At 36.9% G+C, this 22,658-nt stretch overlaps 1 protein-coding gene across 4 annotated transcripts in view; it reads right to left on the bottom strand.

The window, feature by feature from the left end:
* Positions 1-22,658, bottom strand: part of EYA1 (EYA transcriptional coactivator and phosphatase 1) — a 331,367-nt gene that overhangs the window by 251,412 nt on the left and 57,297 nt on the right. The gene's annotated exons all lie outside the window — the stretch shown is intronic.

Genomic DNA, 22,658 nt, shown 5'->3' with positions numbered 1-22,658 from the left:
ATTCAACAGTCTTCATGCTAAAAACTCTCAATAAATTCAGTATTGATGGGATGTATCTCAAAATAATAAGAGCTATTTATGACAAACCCATAGCCGATGTCATACTGAATGGGCAAAAACTGGAAGCATTCCCTTTGAAAACTGGCACAAGACAGGGATGCCCTCTCTCACCACTCCTATTCAACATAGTGTTGGAAGTTCTGCCCAAGGCAATTAGCCAGGAGAAAGAAATGAAGGGTATTCAATTAGGAAAAGAAGAAGTCAAATTGTCCCTGTTTGCAGATGACATGATTGTATATGTAGAAAACCCCATTATCTCAGCCCAAAATCTCCTTAAGCTGATAAGCAACTTCAGCAAAGTCTCAGGATACAAAATCAATGTGCAAAAATCACAATCATTCTTATACACCAATAACAGACAAACAAAGAGCCAAATCATGAGTGAACTCCCATTCACAACTGCTTCAAAGAGAATAAAATACCTAGGAATCCAACTTACAAGGGATGTGAAGGACCTCTGCAAGGAGAACTACAAACCACTGCTCAACAAAATAAAAGAGGACACAAACAAATGGAAGAACATTCCACGCTCACGGATAGGAAGAATCAATATTGTGAAAATGGCCATACTGCCAAGGTAATTTATAGATTCAATGTCATCCCCATCAAGCTACCAATGACTTTCTTCACAGAATTGGAAAAAACTACTTTAAAGTTCATATGGAACCAAAAAAGAGTCTGCATTGCCAAGTCAATCCTAAGCCAAAAGAACAAAGCTGGAGGCATCACGCTACCTGACTTCAAACTATAGTACAAGGCTACAGTAACCAAAACAGCATGCTACTGGTACCAAAACAGAGATATAGACCAATAGAACAGAACAGAGCCCTCAGAAATAATATCACACCATCTACAACCATGTGATCTTTGAAAAACCTGAAGAAAACAAGAAATGGGGAAAGGATTCCCTATTTAATAAATGGTGCTGGGAAAACTGGCTAGCCATATGTAGGAAGCTGAAACTGGATCCCTTCCTTATACCTTATACAAAAATTAATTCAAGATGGATTAAAGACTTAAATGTTAGACCTAAAACCATAAAAACCCTAGAAGAAAACCTAGGCAATACCATTCAGGACTTAGGCATGGGCAAGGACTTCATGTCTAAAACATGAAAAGCAATGACAACAAAAGCCAAAATTGACAAATGGGATCTAATTAAACTAAAGAGCTTCTGCACAGCAAAAGAAACTACCATCAAAGTGAACAGGCAACCTACAGAATGGGAGAAAATTTTTGCAATCTACTCATCTGACAAAGGGCTAATATCCAGAATCTACAAAGAACTCAAACAAATTTACAAGAAATAAACAAACAACCCCATCAAAAAGTGGGCAAAGGATATGAACAGACACTTCTCAAAAGAAGACCTTTATGCAGCCAACAGACACATGAAAAAATGCTCATCATCACTGGCCATCAGAGAAATGCAAATCAAAACCACAATGAGATACCATCTCACACCGTCTAGAATGGTGATCATTAAAAAGTCAGGAAACAACAGATGCTGGAGAGGATGTAGAGAAATAGGAACATTTTTACACTGTTGGTGGGAGGGTAAACTAGTTCAACCATTGTGGAAGACAGTGTGGCGATTCCTCAACGATCTAGAACTAGAAATACCATTTGACCCAGCCATCTCATTACTGGGTATATACCCAAAGGATTATAAATCATGCTGCTATAAAGACACGTGTGCATGTATGTTTATTGTGGCACTTTTCACAATAGCAAAGACTTGGAACCAACCCAAATGTCCATCAATGACAGACTGGATTAAGAAAATGTGGCACATATACACCATGGAATACTATGCAGCCATAAAAAATGATGAGTTCATGTCCTTTATAGGGACATGGATGAAGCTGGAAACCATCATTCTTAGCAAACTATCACAAGGACAAAAAACCAAACACCGCATGTTCTCACTCATAGGTGGGAATTGAACAACGAGAACACTTGGACACAGGAAGGGGAACATCACACACAGGGGCCTGTAGCATTCGGAGATATACCTAATGTAAATGATGAGTTAATGGGTGCAGCACACCAACATGGCACATGTATACATATGTAACAAACCTTCACGTTATGCACATGTACCCTAGAACTTAAGGTATAATAAAAAAAAATTAGCATATGCATTAAGGCTACTTTATGTTAAGTTATGGACTTGAGTTTGACTCACCTTACATCTTAATTACAGGCTCCTTTTCTGTTAAAGTTCAATTTTTGAGTCAGCATCTAAGTGTACACATACTGTAATTGTCAGGGTAGAGAGAGTGAATATCTTGTTCTGTTTGAATATCTTTATATTTTACTTTGAAAATACAAGAAAAACTAGAGGATATAAACAAAAAAACTATTTTAAATATAGAAAATAGAATTTGACTTATATAAGTTGTATGCAACCCTGGTTGTACATGGAGTCACCGAAGAACTTTAAGAAACTATTGACATTTAGGTTGAATTCCTAAAACTCTGACTTATATAGTCTGAGGTAAGACATAGATTAGGGAATTTTTGTTTTAAAGTTTCTAAGAATACCAGTGTTAAGAATTACAGGGGTACTGTCTGAAACATTCATCATTCTTTATTTGGGTCACAATCCTCTGTGTGTATGTAGATTTTTTTTTCTTTTCACCTACATATCCTTTTTATAATTTTAAGGACTTCTTAGAGTTCATTACCTCACATGGCCAGGGAATGTTTTTTTCATCACCAGCCATATTCTATTAACCACCAAGAACTGTTGAAAATACTACTGAAAAGCCTACTAGGTATTACATAGCTCCAAATACAGCTACTTATAATCTCTTTTATCAGCACAAAATGCATGAAGTTTTTGGTGATGGATTAGATATGGATGATGAAGAAGAAAGCAAGAAAGTGATGTTAAAAGGGACTCCAAGGTTGAGAGCTTGAGCAACGCCACTCCTGAAGATAAAGAAGAGTGGGGTAGATCAGGCTTACAGGAAGAGCTCTTGAGTCAAATTTTGTACATGTTGAGTTTGAAGTGCTCTTGTGACATCCAAATGGAAGATGTTAACGAGGCAATTGGATTCTGCATATACAGCTCAAAGGCAAGAAGAAAATGAATAGAGGGGTTCATCCAAGGGTAGGATTTTCCTGGATGGAAGAAAACACACAGAAATACATACTAAAGAGGGCAGGAGGGTTCTATGACATTGACAAGAGTTTATTACAGTGGCGGCTCATGGTTTTCTAAACTAGATAGGGAGGGAAAGGAGGTTGGGAAGGGACTGGTGTGTATAAAGAAACTGGAGAAACACATTGGCTCACAAGTTTCTACAAAGTTTTCAAGGCAAATTACTAAGATACTTTACACATTTCTCTGACATAACCTTGGACTTCTCCCCACATTCTGCTGTGCTCATTATGGCATGCCCCTTGGTACCATCTTTATCCATTAAGTGAAATTTGCTGGAGGAATCTCAAAAATCTTGTAGAAGTTGACTGTGGCCAAACTTTTATTTGCGGTTCTCACTTCCATAACTTTAATTTTTGTTTCAATTCCTGCAAAGCCTGTACCTAACTGAATTCTTTTCTCCTCGCTTCATGGGTATACTGGCTTTCAAAACACCTCCAGCTGTTTTGTCTTTAAGTTTTGGTGTAATGGGCTATTTAACCTTCCAAACTGGCTGTACTGACCTTCATTCTCTTCATAAACATCAACCTCTGAATGATCCATGAAAGCGCCTTGCTTCTCTTGTCTCCATGTTAACCAAGGTCTACATAAGATTCTTACTTATACTTTTATTTTTGCTATTTATTTTAAATGAATTTTTCTTAGCATTATTTGCTACTTTTTCAAATGTAAAATATTCTCTTTTCTGAGAGCTTTTTTTCTCCTTTTTTATTGTTTCCGCCATGTTTATGTTAAATCCTATGCTGTTCATCATACTCTGAGAGTAAAAATTAGTTATGTGTTTTTTATTTGTCTTTCCAACACTGCTCTTAACATATTATATATTCCTGGACTCAAATCCTCATTTCTTCAATTATTATTTTTTCTTAGTATGCAAAGATAACTGTCAATTTGCATACCCACTATCTGTTCTTTTTTAGTAAATAAATTAATATTTCAATTAAGCTCATTTTCCAATTTTGTAGTATATTCTAGATTATCAGCATATGAATTCAGAAAAATATCTCTCCTAAGAATTTTCAAAATTGATTTAAGTAATTTTCTTCACATATTCCTTTGTTACCTCTGTCATCTACTCGTCAAGTCACACTAAGAGAAGTTCCTTAAACTCTTCATTGAAAAAGCATTTGAACATTTTTTGCGCCCCCAGCATTTGTGATACAGAAGACATTGTTCACATTCTCCAGGTGTTCAATCTAAGATGAAGAGATCTATGTAAACAAGTAATTATAATAATTCGTGATAAAGTTCTGAAATAGGAGTGTGCTCAAATCACCAAATGTGATTCTCAGCACTGGTATCCTGAGAAGCTTGAAAAGAAAAATTTCAACATCCATGGCCTGCCACAGACCAAGCAACTTACACTTCTAGGGAAGTGACCTTAGCATCAGTTTTAAAAGTTTCCAGATGATTCGAATGTGCAGCCTGGATTGTGTTCCTTTCTAGGGGAAAAAATACTGTAAAGGAGAAGAGAGCACTTATCTTTGTCTGGAGTGGGGAGAATATGAAGGCAAGCTTCTTACAAGGGCCAGTAACAAAAAGTTAGAGCCCATCAGGCTTAGAAGGGCCAGGAGGAGGCACTTCAGACAGGTGGAGAAACTAATTCAACCCAAAGCAAGAAAGAACCTAATGAGTAGGTTGTCATGGCTGGGAAGTGGTGGGAAGGAGCAGGGAAGGAAACCACAATGCGAAGACAGGACTTAACCAGGCTGTGAAATGTTTCAAAAAGTGCACATTTTGTCTTATGCAAATGGAAAACCATTGTGGATTCTTCTTCCCTAACGAAAAGTTTCCCAAACACTGCTGCCATAGGACTGTCCCAGAAGAAGCTGTTTCTGTAGATATGGGAGAGACTTAGACAGCTCGACTTTAGCAAGCACCCCAGGCAATTCTGGTGATCCTGGAAGTTTGGGAAACACTAATTTAAATAATACAGTCTCTAGAGAATGGGGAAGTAGCTGTAGGACCTTTGAAGTCTTTGGCTAGAAATCAAAGAACTTGAAAGTTTATATTTTCTGTTAATTATATTGTCTGGTGAAGGCTAGATTTTAGGAAGAACAAACAGCATATGCAAATAAAACAACTGGTTATAAGTATAATGTTGACCAGCACTGTCCAATAGAAATATAATGTGAGTGTATAATCTTGAGGTTTTTATGTAATTTCATGTAATTTTGTTGCAGGATCCTTGGGGTGTTGCTTTTCTGGCCAGAAACCTTTGTGGCCAGTGATTCCTTTGCCCAAGAGGCACCCAAATTTTGCTCAGGCTGCTGGGCTTGTTCTGCCAACTTGGTCTGGTAGGCTGCACCCGGCTCATGCTACTGGCAAGGGGGAGTCATGCATGGAGTGGCAAGGAGTGTGTTAGTGAGCATGGCGTCTGAACATTGCACAGTCAAACATGCCAGCTGCCATGGTGGGGCAGGCAGCTCCAGGTGCCAGCACTGGTGCTGGCTCTCTGTGAGGCTGTGGCTGGACCAGGCACACCACAAGCAGCTTCCACGGCTAGTAATGGGGTATGTGGTAGCACCCAGAAGCTTGGATATGCCAGGAACCACAGGACCCCAAAGAGGGAATCACAGCCCTGGCTTGAGGAGCTCCCAGGTCTGGGCTCCCTGGAGGGCCACAGCTCTTCTCTCCTTCTCTTTGCCAGCAATGTGGCAAGCAAGGGGCATGTTTCAGCCCTGTTTGTGTTACAACTCTTTTAGCCTCACCATTTGGAGGGTCTCAAATTCTTGTCCTGAGACCAAGCAGAATGAGGTACGCAGACAAGTGGAGGGTGAGCAAGATGAAGAGGATAGAAGAGCTCAGAGGAGATCCTGAGGGGGTAGCTCTATTACACAGCCAGGGTGTCCCTCAGGGGGAAGCTCCATTCCCTAGCCAGGGTGTCCTATCAAGTGTTCAGCTCCTAGCAGAGACAGTAGCTCCTCTCTGCAGACAGGTCATCCCAACAAGTGTTCAGGTCAGCAGCCAGGGTAGTTCCTCTCTGCAGCTGGTTGTCCCATCTTCTGTCCAGCTCTGGCTGAGCCTGGGGCCTCAGAGGGGAGGAAGTGCATGCTGCTTGGTTCATGGGTGACCATGGCTGGGCCCAGAAAAGGCACCACAAGTTCCCACTCCAGTCCTCAGGACTGGAAGCCTAGCCCTCAGCCTTCAGGCCCTCCGTGGCCTGAAGGTGGGGCCTCAATGGGGACCCACCGCTTCTGCTCAGGAGCCTGTCTGCCTCCTGCCACCGTCCATGGTGCCCAGGCTGCTTGAGTCAAGGGGTACCTGCAGGCCAGTACTTGAGCTGTCCTCAGCACCCAGTTGGTTTCCCCCACCAGGCTTATCAGTGCCCAATGTCTGGAAGGAGCCAAGGTGGCAGGGGACTGGCGTGCCAGTGCTGCTCCAAGTGTGCACGCACCCAGCCGGGCTCAGCTCCAACCCCTCTCCGAGATCAGAGTGGGTGCCAGGAACAGGGAGAGGCTAGGCAGTGGGAGCAGACAACCACCCCTGAGCCTGCAGGGGAATGGGAGCCTTCCCAGGCCCTCAAGTGTACAGAGGTGCAAAGATGTTCAGTGCCTTGGAGGGCAGGACTCTCACCTGCTCTGTGGAGTGTGCAGGTGGCCCCAGCAGCTCAGCCCAGCCCTAGTGACCCCCAGGGTGGCAGGCTCCGGGGGATTCCTGCTTGTCCCTGGCTCCCACTGGCTCCTAGAGTGCAGCACCCCCCCAGGCCCAGCTCTGCCTTCTCCCTGTGCCCTCCAGGCAGCAGTGGTGGGTGAGAGTGGCAACAGGGGGCCAGGATCTGGAGCGGTAGAGGGTCCAGGCCTGGGAGCAGGTCCTGCCCAGGCATGTGAAAGTGGGGGTGGTGCAGTCAGCTGCCTCAGGGACATGGGGCACAGAGGACCAGCGTCTGCCATTGCTGCTCCCATAGCCACTCCTGGCACCATTGGCTGCACCTCCCCACTGCAGCCAGCGCGATGGCAGCAGCGGCTGTGGATATCCCCGCCACTGCCATCAATTTAAATTTTTCTAGTAGCCATGTTTTAAAAAGTAGCAAAGATGTCAAATTAATTTTAGTAATATATTTTATTGAATCCAAAATATCCCAAATACTACCATTTCAACATATAATTAATATCAAAATTATTAATGAGATATTGTAGACTCTTTTGTGTTTGCAATAGTCTTCAAAATCTGGTGTGTACAGAACATCTCAATTTGGGACTAACCACATTTCACGTGTTCAATAGCCACATGTGGCTAGTGGCTAGCTACTGTATTAGATGGCACAGGGTTAGACTAAAGGTACATGGTTTTCTCATCCACAGTTTCAGAAGCCAAAGTGATGTTCTGTGGTAGTGAATCTCACAAGTACAGAGAGAAATGTGTTCCTCTCCAGAATTACCAATGTGTCTATAGACAATAGAATGGACTGCCTTGTAAACCTGAGTTCATTTTCACTGGACTGCTCCAAGCTGTAACTAGACAACCACCCCAGTGAAATGCTGAAGAAAGCTTCATGTATCATGACACAAAAAGCTGGATGAGAAGATCTCTAAGGTTAATTCCAGTCTAATTTTCTATGTCTGATACTGACATTTGAAATCACACATTATGCTTAGGTTATTTCTTAACAAATACATGCTTTCTTTCTCTCTCTCTCTCTCTCTCTCTCTCTCCCTCCCCCCTCCCACACACACACTCACAGAGTACACATATACACATATATTTACATATACATGTTAGGGTACATCACTTACTTAACTGCAATACATTCTCTAGTTTCCCATTCCTACTGGTCTGCCACAGTTGTCACAGAACCGTTTCAAACATTCCCTTGGACCGTTGCTGAATTCCTGAAGACAACACAGTCTTTAATTGACTTTCCTTTCCTGTTGTCCTCATCCCTAAATGTTTTCCCTCTTTTTGAAGCTTTCTCACCTTCACATTTTCTTTAGTGTAAAAAACATTCCTCTGTAGAGTTAAAGCTAAAGGAGAGTAAGGACTATGTAAACTGGGATTCAAATTCATCAAATGTGTCTTTTTGGATCATTTCCACTACATTATAATAGCAGAACCCACTAAACAGATTTTCCTTAGGTAGTTATTCATGTAACTTTCTACTACCACATCTAAATAATCTTCCTCCAGGTAGTACTCACCCTATTACCCTCCTCAGGCGCTGCTCTCCCCGAGGACTGCATGCTTCCACATCTTCTATTCTCCCTCCTCCTCGAGGGGCCCCTTCCCAAACTTCTCCTATAGCCATTTGCCTCTAAGTGACAAGTTTCACACCAATCTTTGTATCTCAAAAAACTCACTGACTTTTTAGCTATGGATGCCACATTAATGCTTTTCCTCCACGTTCTTACTTGCCTTTAATGACAAATGTGCATTGCAGCTTATGTCTTTCACCTTCTTGCCTTGAAGTACCTTTCTAAGCTGCAAGTCCATTTAAATAGTCTTCATCAGAAACAGCCATCTTCATCGTTTACCCCATCTGTGCCACTTACACAGGTAAAGGGCACTACTGAGCCAAACTCAACAGGCAATGCAACGGGCCTAGTTAGCCCAGTAGATATAGACAGAAAATATTTAGAATACATTGTAATGTTGGCATAATTATGGAATCTTGGTAATAGGTATTAACTACACTACATTAACAATTCTTTATCATCAAAGTTTTGTTTAGGGACAATTGCAATACAACTTATTAATATAATTTGAGATTTCTAAGCCTCAACTTATTATAAAATGAAGATAGCATAAAATATAAATTATAACCTACAGTAATCATTCTTTTAAATTCAATAATAATATGCATTCTACACATACTATTTATCTAAAATTACAAGCCTTGTATTTAAATTTACTTTCAGACTCACTTCCTATTGGTGATCTTGCAAAGGACATGTAGGACATTGCCTATTACATTTCTGAACATCACTGACTATTTTCAAAACCAAGATTACAACTTCCCCCTGAGTAACATATGATCATTTTTTACTCAGCTTCCACAAATACTAATATGTCTTATTGTAAAATGTATATGTGGAACTCATATAAAGCTACAAAGAAACTTGAAATGATAAAGCAGAACAATTTCATTTATTTTTCAAATTTTGACAGATGTCTAAATTTAACATCTTTTCACTAAATGATACTTTATTACTGCCCACTTTCTTCAGAAAGGATTGAGGACAAATGTTAAATGATGTTACTCTTAAGACTCTATGTTTATTGCCTCTATACAATTAAATTTAGAATGCACCTGCTGTTGATAATATTAAGGTAAACAAATAGAGCAGAAACCATCTTATACAATGCAAACAAGATTTGTAACTGGCCACGCCATCAAAGAAATTGGTTAAAAGGAAGAAGAGGCCGGGTGTGGTAGCTCACACCTATAATCCCAGCACTTTAGGGGGCTGAGGCAGGCAAATCACTCAAGGCCAGGAGTTCCAGACTAGCCTGGCCAACATGGTGAAACTCCATCTCTACTAAAAATATAAAAATTAGCTGGGTATGGTGGTGCACGTCTGTAATCCCAGCTACTCAGGAGGCTGAGGCAGAAGAATTGCTTGAACCTGGGAGGCAGAGGTTGCAGTGAGCCAAGATTGAGCCATGCACTCCAGCCTGGGCAACAGAGCAAGACTCCATTTCAAAAAAATAAATAAACAAATAAAAGGATAATATAAAATGCACAAGTAATACTCAGAATATTTAGTTTATCTTTAAAATAGATAAATTTATATTCATGATTACTATGGTTTGAATGTGTCCCCTTCAAAATTCGTGTTGAAATTTAATTTCTATTGTGGTAGTATTAAGAAGTGCGGTATTTATGAAAAGTTTTTTGAAATCAGAAAAGGCAAGGCAAAATTATTCACAAAGTTAAAAATAACTATATTATTTATTCATCCATCTATTCAAATTATTAGTTACCTATAGTTTCCAAGGTGATGGAAAGACACAATTTCTACAAAACAAAACAAATGGTCACTTTCATATTTCACAGAATAAATGAAAAGATTGTCCATCAAAACATTCTTCCCTAGATGGGCAACTGAAATCTTTTGCTCTGGAAAGATACACCTTTGTGCAGGAAAATAATTTTGTTGTTTTATTAAAAGGTTTGAGAATAGAGCTGCAATACTTCTAAAATGATGGGGAGATTAGTACTGAAAAACCTCATAACAGCTTTGATGGCCTCAGAAATATGACTAAATATAACCACAGAAATATTCAAGCAACAATTTCTGGGCAACATGGTATTTAAGTCAGAGCATATAAGGAAGAATAAAAGATTTTTGCATATACGAGTAAGCACAAAACATTCAAAAAGCAATGTTTATTCAGTAGAACTCTGTTCTTCTGAAAAGTTTTTTTTGGAAAGCTTTTTTGAAATCAGAAAAGGCAAGGCAAAATTATTCACAGTAGTAGTAGAAGAGAATAGCACTTAAAATTTACAGTTAACATGAGTGATATGAAGTATTGTACATGCATATAGTATGAGTTGACTCAATTACATTTAAACCCAAAGTCTTTAAAACGAGAATAAGAATAACATGCAGTGACTGTAAAATATCAATAAGCATGTACATAGTTTTATGTGAGCAGGTGTAGAGATATAATCGTTAATCAATATTCAGGACAGCTACACACACTATAAATTTATGACCACAGATTTATACCTCTCGACAAAATGTTTCCCAATGGAGCACCTTAAAAGTGGTTTTCTAAATTAAATATGTTGTTGTTTTCTCATTGAAAAGGAATAAAAATAATAGAGCAAGAAGATTTTTATATATGTTTACAAGAAGAAACTTTGGAAAAGAAGAGAACTCCTGAAAGTTAAGATCTAGGAAACACAGACTCACATTACTGTTCAGAAGTCTCTGTCTCTTCTTCTTACCACTGGGGTTTGGATAAGAGTCATCTAACATATAAATTTTAAAGTGACTTTTTGTTTAAACTTTTATGTTTCCTCACAATGAAATTACTATATGTACCTTATAATATTTATTTCCATCATCAGATGAAACACCAGTTGGGAATAAAAAGGTACACAGCCATATTCTAAACCATTTCAGGCTTTTAGGTTAATAAGTAAAATTAAGAATTTATTTTATTGTGGTATGTTGGAGCTGAGTTCTTCTCCTGAATGTAATAGCTAAATATGAGAAAGAGAATTATACCTATGTTAAAAAATATATATACATTATTTTTAAAAATAGATAGAATTTAAAACCATATGTTTTTAAACATACATTTTTAAAATATGAAAAATTAATGTGCTTTTCAGGGTCCAACATTTTAAAATATCCCTTTTTTGTAAGACAGTGTCTAATGGATCGGGCATTGGAGTCATCTTAGCAGTTTGCCAACTAGGGCATTGTTGCAGAGTATTAAATGTCTTATAAGTCAATATCCTTCTTTTGTGGTGTATTTTCTTCTAAGAAGGAACAATAACAAAAAATTACTAGTACCTGGGAAAAAGAGAAGTTGTTGTTGTGTTTTGCTTAACATGTTAAACAAGTTATGAGCTATTTCCTGTTTCCAAGTTTGGCACCTTTGGAATCAAATGATTTTTCATGTCTCTAGGGTACTATTTAAAACTCACTATTTTGTAATTAATTTTGAGAGTTTCTTAATAAATGGTTCTAAGTGCCTAAGGGCTTCTTCCCATTAGAGTCGTTGACTGGGGTTGAAAGCATATCAAAATACATCATATCTGAAGTGGTCATTGGTTGGTATGGATACTGGCAGAAATGATACATGATTATGCATGAGAATACATGCACAATTATCTGAAAAATTAATAGGCTGATAATAATGATTTTTATACATTAGAACATCTACAGATTGAGTTTCATTAAATTTTCTGTAATACTTCACCACATTCAGTTAAGTCTTGAATAATTTGAATTTTCCTTTTCTTGGTTAGATGATTTACTAAGTCTCGGTTCACAGATATCACATTGAATTGAACACTAGCAGGAAAGGTGTCTGTAATCCTGACTTGGATAAAGTTTGAGCTGCTCAAGGGAAAAGTCTTGATGGTATAACTGATCCAAGGGCACTGCAGAACTGAGCTAGACTACTATGTAGGTCTCCACATTTAAGTACTAAGACCACATTTATCTCTATTTTCAAAGAAACACAGGGACATTCTTTGATAAGCTATTTTTATATATTTGGATCCATGAGATTTATTATTAGAAAGGCACCTTAGAGATGTAACTTGCGCAAGTTCATCCCATTAGGCAAAGAATAACCCCATAAATAGCAGAGATGTTTTTAAAATTCTGATCTCTGGTCTTCCCACTCACTACTCTCTCTCATCTGGTATGGTTTAGCTCCTATCTTTTGACTTCACATTTCTAGGCACACCAGCTTTGCAATTACAGGCCTGTGGAAATCATGTTGCAATTTTTTATAAATGAGCTGAGGGTTGGAGTTCAACAGAAGTGTTATAATATAACCCAAAGTTACATCACTCTAAATAGAATTTCCAGCAGGTAACTGGTTAGAACTTGTCTAACCACTGTTTTCCAAAAACATTACAAACATGCATTTGTGGATATACACAGTGCCACTGAATTGTATACTCTAAAATGATTAAAATAGTAAATGTTATATATATTTTACCACAATAAAAGATATTTGTAATGCCCATAAACATTTCTTAATGATGTATTGTTGTTAGTGCTGTTTTCCCTGCCTATTCTTCCCTCAGAGTGTGTAAGTCCAATACATTCAATGCCCAGTAATTCTAGGTTCACTGTGACACCTTTCCCTACTGCCCCAGCCTTTGAGATAACATGCTCCTCTGAGCTCCTACAGCATTGAGTCCATTTAACATTGAAAATTTAGTACTTATCAAATTTTTACATTTATTTTTATAAATTTTATCACTTGAATTTTAAACCAAGGGGAGGCATTATGTCTTATTTTTCTCCAAATATTCATAAACTTTCAAATTATTTGTCTTAAAGTTACCAAAGGCTACATAAATGTTTCTTGCTGTTGGCATGTTTTCTAGCAGTAAGGTTTAACTAATTCAATTGTGACAATTATGAGCTTGGAACTTAGTATCTGACTGGGTCAAATGTTCATTCATTTATTCTTTTATTAATTCAAACTAATTATAACATATAGTATGTTTTAGGCATTCTAGTACATGTTAAATACAGACATAAGTAAAAAAAAATCTGTCCTCAAGTTGCTCAAATCTTAGGAGGAAAGAAGAACTATAAACAAATAGTTATATTTTAATGTGGTAAGTACTGGGTGTGTTTTATTCAGTTGGAGAAATGTCAGTGACTTCTTAAAATTGTGGGATCTAGAGTCAAAGCTGTATGCAAGCCCTCCTACGACTTACCTAACTATGTGATTTGGATATATACAACTTCTTTATACTTCAGCTTCCTCCCTTGTAAAATGGGTGTGAAAATAATGCCTATCTCACAGCATTGTTGTGAGGATCAAATGAAATAATGCATGTGTCCTGCTTACCACCACTTAGCACATTGTAAATACCCAATTAGTTCCTTCTATTGCCTTAGAAGATGACACTGAACCAAAACCACACTCTGTTTTCTGAGATGTAAAATCAGTTGTATGTGTGCATGTAAATATATATGTACTATGCAGTCAACTGTTTTTACATTATCTTTTAGCACATTTGGACTTAGGTGAATGCCCGTTAGGTGCATCCCAGACTCACAGAGATTTCTCTTTCTCTTGGAATAGCCAGATATGCAAATATGGGCCTCACGTGTCTATCATATCAGTGCCTTTGACTTTCCTCTTGGCCATAACTGACTGGTCTAAGGGTAGATACATGATCTTGGCTGGATCAATCAGATTCTTTCTCTTGATCATTTGATCATCAAAATGAAGACTCAAGAAATGGGAGGTCACTAGATCTGAGATATCCTAATGGCAAAACTCTAAAGTGAGGGTCCCTGAATTGCCCCAGCTGTTCCCCTTCTGGAGGTTCGGTTGTTCACCAAGGCCTTTGATTCTATGAGCTATAACAGCATCCATTCAATAAACCATCTCTTAAATTTGCCAGAGTCAGTAGCTGTTACTTACAAGAAACAAACAAAAAAATGTAACTAACACTGGGAAAGTGTTCTCCCTTTGCTAGTGTTCTCTAGCAAGACTGGCCAGATGGTTTCTCTTTCCACCAAAACCTATGAGAGTCTTCCTGAAGATGGCCTAATCAGTAGATCTATGCAATTGCTTTCCAATAGGATTTTAAAGAATAAAGGGAAAATTGCATATTTGGTTTCAAATGATTTGCTTTCTACTCTGGCTTTTACTTTAACCTCTGAGACTTAGGGCAAGTCTGTATTTATTTACCTCTCTATCCCTGTCATTTCTCCATTGGTCAGTAGAAACAATGAGGTTTCTCTGATCTAACCCATAACTCACATATGAATTTCACAAGAAAAAGGGAACCAGCTCTGAATTTGCTACAAGAACCTGAGTTTCTTTTTCTATTAGGTTGGTGCAAAAGTAGTCAAGCTTTTGCCATTAAAAGTAATGGTAAAAACCGCAATTGCTTTTGCACCAACCTAATAGAAGGTGAGGTGCTTGAAGTATCTAGTCTGTAGGGGTCCTTCCATAACTAATGTGACAATTGATTCTGTCACATTGATCAAAATAACACAGATAAAAGAAACATTAATCTGATATAGAAAAGATCAATCATGTAGGAAATACAAAGATACTTCATGTTTTTCCTAAATACTCAAGGATTAAGGGGGAAAACATCACCGTAATGATATAACAGACTTAACACTGTGTGGCTAAAAGATGTATGTGGCATTAAAAATAAAAACAGAACGGTAGTACTACATGATGAAAAAAAATGTCAGATTTACCTTTAATTTCTGGTGAGAGCTGCTGCTGTGGTTGCTCCAAATGTCGTAACATATTGAACAGCAGTGCCAATGGGCTTTTAAAAAAAAAGGAAAAAGGGGAGAAAAACCTTACCCTGCAGACATTTATGTTTATTTTCCCACATCTTTAAAAAATTTATTGCTTTTACTTAACTCATCTTGAGACATTAGTAGTTCTTAAACAATGTGTGGTACAAAATGTTATATTTGGTGGTCCTGTTTCAAGCCCCAGAGAACAACAATCCCCATAATAAAGCTGATATTTCACAAGCCTCACAGGACTCAATTAGAAGAGAATCTGAATTGCCTCTTACTCTGGGGAAAGGGTCAGAATTCAGATCATCTAGATAATATGAACACAAATAGAAAACAATTGTTATACAATTGGGTTATAAAATTAATGCAGGAATGATAGATGTCTGTAATCCTTATTAAAATATGAAGAGTCTGTTATAAATTCTATACAAAGAAAACTGCAACATAAGCTGATTGTTATATATTGATATATACACACATAATTTTAATATATGGACTGTATACATGTGTATAAGGATTGCATAAGCATTTATGTGCATATAGATGTACATATATGTGTTCATATCTATACCTATATATAGGACATCTATATGTAGATGATCAGCTAAATTAAACCTGGGAAAATAACTGTTTTCTCATAAATAAAACACAAAAGTGATCTAGTACTCAATTTATAGACTACTTTTGTCCTGGTTATATTTTTACTCCAAATAATATTAATAAATTTTAAAATTGTTTCAAATTATTTGATTATGAGCACATTCCTCACATCATGGAGCTTCTACCTTCCCAAAGTATAAAAGTGATTTTCCCCTGTTATTGGGGTTGGTTAGATGTCAGGGAAGGATGGGAGAAGAGGATGTTGTCATATAATACAAATTAAGTTTCTGGAGTCATGGCATACTTGCGGTTATCAAACATCCAACTTTAATTTTGATTTCAAATCCTGCAAACCCCTTTTATAGCCCATCTTTGTCTCCCTTCTAAACTAGCCATTTAAACTGAAAAACACAAAATCACTCTTTGTATGCTTCTTGTAAGGCTTGTCAGTCTCTTCCAAATACACATCTAGTCATGCGAAAGGTGCCATTGCCATTCCCTAGGAACCAAGAATCTTGTCTGAATCAGGAGAACTCATAAAAGCAAAGATCATTTGGACCTTAATATATGTTCTGTATTCAACCATAAAAACATTTACTCTATTTTGCAACTGCGTTTCTCTCTTTTGTGAAACTGTTCTGTATGCCTGTGCTAAGCTAGTGTTTACAGCTTGGTTTCTTTTTTCACTTTAAAACAAGGCATTCAGCCAACTTTAAACACTGCCTACTTCTAGCCAATTGTCCTTTTCTCTCTGTCAACATTTTTGTTAAAGGAAAAGCACATGACTAAATGTGATGTTTCTAACGTATTTAAAAAGCAATTCTATTGAAATGGTGGTGATGTCCAACAGATAATCACCATATATCATTTCCTTGAATGGTGCCCCAAGAATTCTAAATTTCCTTGCTGTTTTGGGTTGTTTTAACCTTGTATGCAGTTTTGAATTAAAAATAGGTCAAGGCATAACCATGTATTCATTAATTATTACAGATAAAAACCATTAAATAGTAAAAAGCAGCCATTATTATTATGCTAGAAACTGAGTACTTCACAGTGTACAATCTCACAACAATCTATTCTTCGTAATGTTATTATTTTTCTTCACAATAAGGAAATTGAAGCACGGAAAGACTAAGTATCTTGCATAGGGTAACTGCCAGCCATTGAGTAACATCGTCACTGATGTACAACTCAGGCTGCCTGACCAAGCCGCATATTTAACCAGTACACCATGCAAGTATGTATTGAATACATGCATTTTAGATGTAGCTTTGAAGATATATATATATGTATCTGTCAGTGAGTATATGCATGTATATTTATATTTATATTTATGTTTATTTATATTGCCACCTTACTGTCTAGACAGACAAAGACTAAAAACACTGTATAATTGGGGTGGGAGAAGAGTATATAATTGTTAAACTAATAGTATAAAGCAATGGTTTGCAAATATTTTTCCAGTAAGACATATATTCAAAACACACTCTCAATGTGTTATGACTTAGATAAAAATGAGTCCAAATAATGTCCAATTCTAGCATGGTAGCTTTAAATCCATCCTGTTCTTTCCCACTTGTAAGAACATAAAAGAGGGCAAATACAATATAATATTACAATGTAAATTGATTCATTTATGTATCAAACACCAAAAAGCAATGGCAACAAAAGCCAAAATTGACAAATGGGATCTAATTAAACTAAAAAGCTTCTGCACAGCAAAAGAAATTATCATCAGAATGAACAGGCAACCTACAGAATGGGAGAAAATTTTTGCAATCCATCCATCTGACAAAGGGCTAATATCCAGAATCTACAAAGAACTTAAACAAATTTACAAAAAAAAAAAACCCATCAAAAAGTGGGCAAAGGATATGAACAGACACTTCTCAAAAGAAGTCATTTATGTGGCCAACAAACATATGAAAAAAAGCTCATCATCACTGGTCATTAGAGAAATGCAAATCAAAACCACAATGAGATAACATCTCATGCCAGTTAGAATGGTGATCATTAAAAAGTCAGGAAACAACAGATGCTGGAGAGGATGAGGAGAAATGGGAACACTTTTACACTGTTGGTGGGAGTATAAATTAGTTCAACCATTGTGGAAGACAGTGTGGCTATTCCTCAAGGATCTAGCACCAGAAATATCAATTGACCCATCAATCCCATTATTGGGCATATACCCAAAGGATTATAAACCATCATACTGTAAAGACACATGCACACGTATGTTTATTGCAGCACTGTTCACAATAGCAAAGACTTGGAACCAACCCAGATGCCCATCAATGATAGACTGGATAAAGAAAATGTGGCACATATACACCATGGAACACTATGCAGCCATAGAAAGGATGAGTTCATGGCCTTTGCAGGGACTTGGATGAAGCTGGAAACCATCATTCTCAGCAAACCAACACAGGAACAGAAAACAAAACACTGCATCTTCTCACTCATAAGTGAGAGATGAACAATGAGAACAGATGGACACAGGGAGGGGAACATCACATACCGGGGCCTGTTGTTGGGGGGTGCCTAGAGGAGGGATAGCATTAGGAGAAATACCTAATGTAGATGATGGGTTGATGGGTGCAGCAAACCACCATGGCACATGTATACCTATGTAACAAACCTGCACGTTCTGCACATGTATCCCAGAACTTAAAGTAAAATTAAAAAAAAAAAAGAAGAAGAAGAAAGAAAAAGGGAGAAGGAAGAAGAAGCAGAAGCAGAAACAGAAGCAGCAGCTCTGATTCCAATGGGGTTTCCCTAGTGGCTATCAGCATAGTACTACCTTCCAGATGAGCACACAACCCTGAAGGGATCTAGAGGTGAGGACTGAATGGAACATAAAACCAAGAGAAATAGCAGAGGGCTATACATTTTAAGCCACTCTGCTCAGCAACTGTGCCATAAAGACTACTCAGCCATCCCACAACAGCATGTTGTTTTGCAAAAGCTTCTACCTAGAGAACTATATTATCAAGATCACAACTATCACAGAATACACACTCTCAACCCTACAAATTGCTTTTAATTCTACTCACAATCTTACTAAGCTATTTGTTAAATAATGACATCATATAAAATTGTGAAAATTATAATCTACTATACTCTAGAATATATAAAATAATTTTTATAGCCAAAGAAATGGCAAGGGTTTTTATTTCTCTCTCCCACGTCAAAGATATATAAAGATTATTTATAATTAAAAGGAAAAAGAAAATCAAATGTACATGTTTAGCAACAGGGGACTGGTTAAATAAATTATAATCCATTTTGTACAATGGAACACTCTGCAATGACTATAAAGAATGGAGTAGAGGCCAGGCGCGGTGACTCATGCCTGTAATCCCAGCACTTTGGGAGGCCTACGTGGGTGGATCGCCTAAGGTCAGGAGTTCGAGACCAGCCTGACCAACATGGTGAAACCCCATCTCTACTAAAAATACAAAAATTAGCTGGACATGGTGGCATGTGCCTGTAATCTCAGCTACTTGGGAGGCTGAGGCAGGAGAATCGCTTGAATGTGGGAGGCAGAGGTTTCAGTGAGCCGAGATCATACATTGCACTCCAGCCTGGGCAATAAGAGCGAAACTCCATCTCAAAAAATAAATAAATAGAAAAGAATGGAGTAGATATTCATGTGTTAATATGGAACTAGCAAGACAGCCCATTTAATTTAAAAATCAAGGTATATAATAGTGTGTGTAGCTAGGGTCAGACAGGGATAGATAAATGTACATGCATGAAAATGTTCTGAAGAGGTAAATAAATAATTGAAAGGTTATGTCTGGGATGTGGGACTGCAGGTCCAGAGCAAAAGAAAGATTTGCTTTTTAACGACCTTTTGTCCAGAATGAATATTTTTAAACTATGTGATATGTTCTTTTCATGATAATAAAAATAATAAAGGAAAACTAGGTTTGGTTTCAAATTTTAACTAGGCAAATTCTGCCTGTCTTTTTATAGGCAAAAATATAAAGTAAAAATAGAAAAATCTAGGCAGTAAATCATAGTGAACATACCTTTATTATATTATTATTTCCTTTTCATTGTCCCAAAGTCTAATTCTGTGGACTCAAAATAGGCATAACAGAATGACTGAAATACACGATAGACCAAGGAAAAAGCTTTGGTTCCTTCCCCAAATTCTTTTCATGGCCATTAGATTCCTCTTTTCCAGTTTGCAACATTGGAATCTAACATCGAATTAGAGATTGCTGATTTTGTATAAACAAAAATCCTTGCTGGCTATAATTTTCGTTTGTTTATTTTATTACTCAGTCAATCCTGAAATGGAACCTCAAATTATTATCCATTTGTTATTGATATAACTAAAAACAAATTTCAAACTAATAATTCTTGAAGACATTTTTAGTTATCACTAAATACACTCCTTAAGCAACCCAAGAGTCATTGAATATTTTGAAATTGCATTTCCTAATTTAAAGCTGTAAGAAAGAATGACTGCATCAAATTATCTTCGTCTTTCCAACTAACTACCTGAAACTCTTATTTGAAAGCTCATGTTGGATGAACTAGCATGGGCTTAGCTAATCCTACAAACAACTTTCTGCTCATCTCTTCCTACATATACCCCCCAATCCTTCATATACCTTTTAACCATGTGATATTCTCCAAGTCTCAGAAATTAAAATAATCTATGGTCTCAATGAGTACCGGGCTTATATAAAATTTTACAAAATTCAATTCTTCTGGAATAGACAGGACAAAAATTCTAACGCACTTTTTCCTCTAAATCACCACCTTCCTGTAGCCCAGATAAATTCTAATTAAGAGTCAACAATATTCAAATCTCTAGCTACATTAATCCATTAAAAATCAGCATCATAGATGTATTTATTTCTCAAAAGTGCTTGAACAATACACTTAATGTACTTTGTGCATTATCTGAAAATAAAATCAAGAAAACAATTTCATTTAAAAAATTACTGATAAGGAACAAAATACCCAGGAGTAAATTCAACCAAGGAAGGTCAAGACTTGTATAATGAAAAATATAAAACACTGTTGCAAAAAATTAAAGAAGAGCTAAATACACGGAAAGACATTCCATGCTCATGAAATGGAAGATTAATATTGTTAAGATGGTAGTACCCCCCAAATTGATCTACACATTCAATGCAATTCCTATCAAAATTTCAACAACATTTTTTTCTATAGAAATAGATAAGTTGTTCCTAAAATTCAAATGGAAATGCAAGGGACCTGGCATATTCAAAACAATCTTGAAAAATAAGAACAAAGTTGGAAGACTCAGACTTCCTGATTTCAAAATTTATTACAAAGCCACAGTAATACAAAAAAGTGTTGTACTGGCAGAAAAATAGACACGTAGATAAATGTAATATAACTGAGGATCCAAAAACACACCCACACATCTAGGTCAATTTTTTTTCAACAAAAGTGACAAGACCATTCAACAGGGAAAGAATAGTCTTTTCAACAAATAGTTTTGGAACAATTGGATATCCTCATGCAAAAGAATAAATTTAGAACCCTACAACACATCAAGACCTAAGATTAACTAAAAATGAATCAAAGACTTAAATGCAAGAGTAGAACTGTAAAACATACAGGGAGAGACACAGGATTACATCTTCATGACCATGAGTCAGCCAAAGATTTCTTTAGATACAATACCAAAAATACAAGCAATAACAGAAAAAATAAATTGGACTTCATCAAAATTAAAAACTTTTGTGCTTTAAGCTATCATAAAAGTAAAAAAGACAAGCTACAGAATACAGAAAATATTTGCACATCATTTCTCTGATAAGGACTTATAGCAAGACTGTGTAAAGAACTCTCATAACTCAGCTATAAAAATACAAATAATTCAATTTTAAAATGGGCAATGGGTTTATGTAGCCATTTTTCTAAAGAAAATACACAAATGGTCACATGAAAAGATGGTCAATATCATTAGTCACTAGGGAAATGAAAACCAAAACTGCAATGAGATACCTACCACTCCCTAAGTACTAGGATGACTAAATTTTTTTTTCAAAAAAAGGCAAAAAACAAGTGTTGGTGAGGAGGTGAATAAATTAGGCACCCTCATGTATTGTAGTGGGGGATGTGCAATGGTGCAAACACTGTGGTAAAAATTTTGGTCACTCCTGTAATACTTAAACACAGGGTTATTCTACCATATGGCTCAGCATGTCTACTCCTAGGTATACAGCCAAGAGAAATGAAAACACATTTTTACAACATTTACACAAAGACTTGTAAAAGAATGTTCACAGCAGCATTATTCATAATAGCCAAATGCAAACATCTATCAGCTGATAAACAGAAAAATAAAACGTGGTACATTCATACAATGGAATATTATTCAGCCATAAAAAGGAGTGAAGTATGAATACATGCTGCTATAACATGGATGAACCTTGAAGACATTGGGTTAAGTCAAAGAAGCCAGACACAAAGGCCATAGATACACAAAGAAGATGAGTGGTTGCCAGGAGCTAGGACAAGAGAGGAATTAGGTAGGGGATACTTATTTTGGATGATGATAATATTCTAGAATTAGGTAGTGGTGATGGTTGCATACATTGTGAATATACTGAAAACTACTGAATTTTTCCATTTAAAATAATAGGAAAAATGATTTGTGCATTTCACTTCTGTAAAATATACCTCAATAAAGATAACACGAGGGAAATAAAGGTCAGCAACAATTATTTTTAAGAGCATGTAAAAGGCTGGTAAGGAGAAAAAATAGGTAGAAAAAGATCAGCATCCAACTTTATAAACAGAGGTATCCACAGACATTGTTTGGTATAAATGTACCCATGCAAATCTATCACCGACTCTGCAGAGACAACACAGTTAACCATAGTCCAATAGAGCCCATCTATACAAACAGA

Source organism: Gorilla gorilla, chromosome 7 (assembly GCF_029281585.2).
Source record: "Gorilla gorilla gorilla isolate KB3781 chromosome 7, NHGRI_mGorGor1-v2.1_pri, whole genome shotgun sequence".
NCBI lineage: Eukaryota > Metazoa > Chordata > Mammalia > Primates > Hominidae > Gorilla > Gorilla gorilla.
Note: the sequence above shows the minus strand (reverse complement) of the source record. Positions and strands in the feature narration are given on the sequence as shown.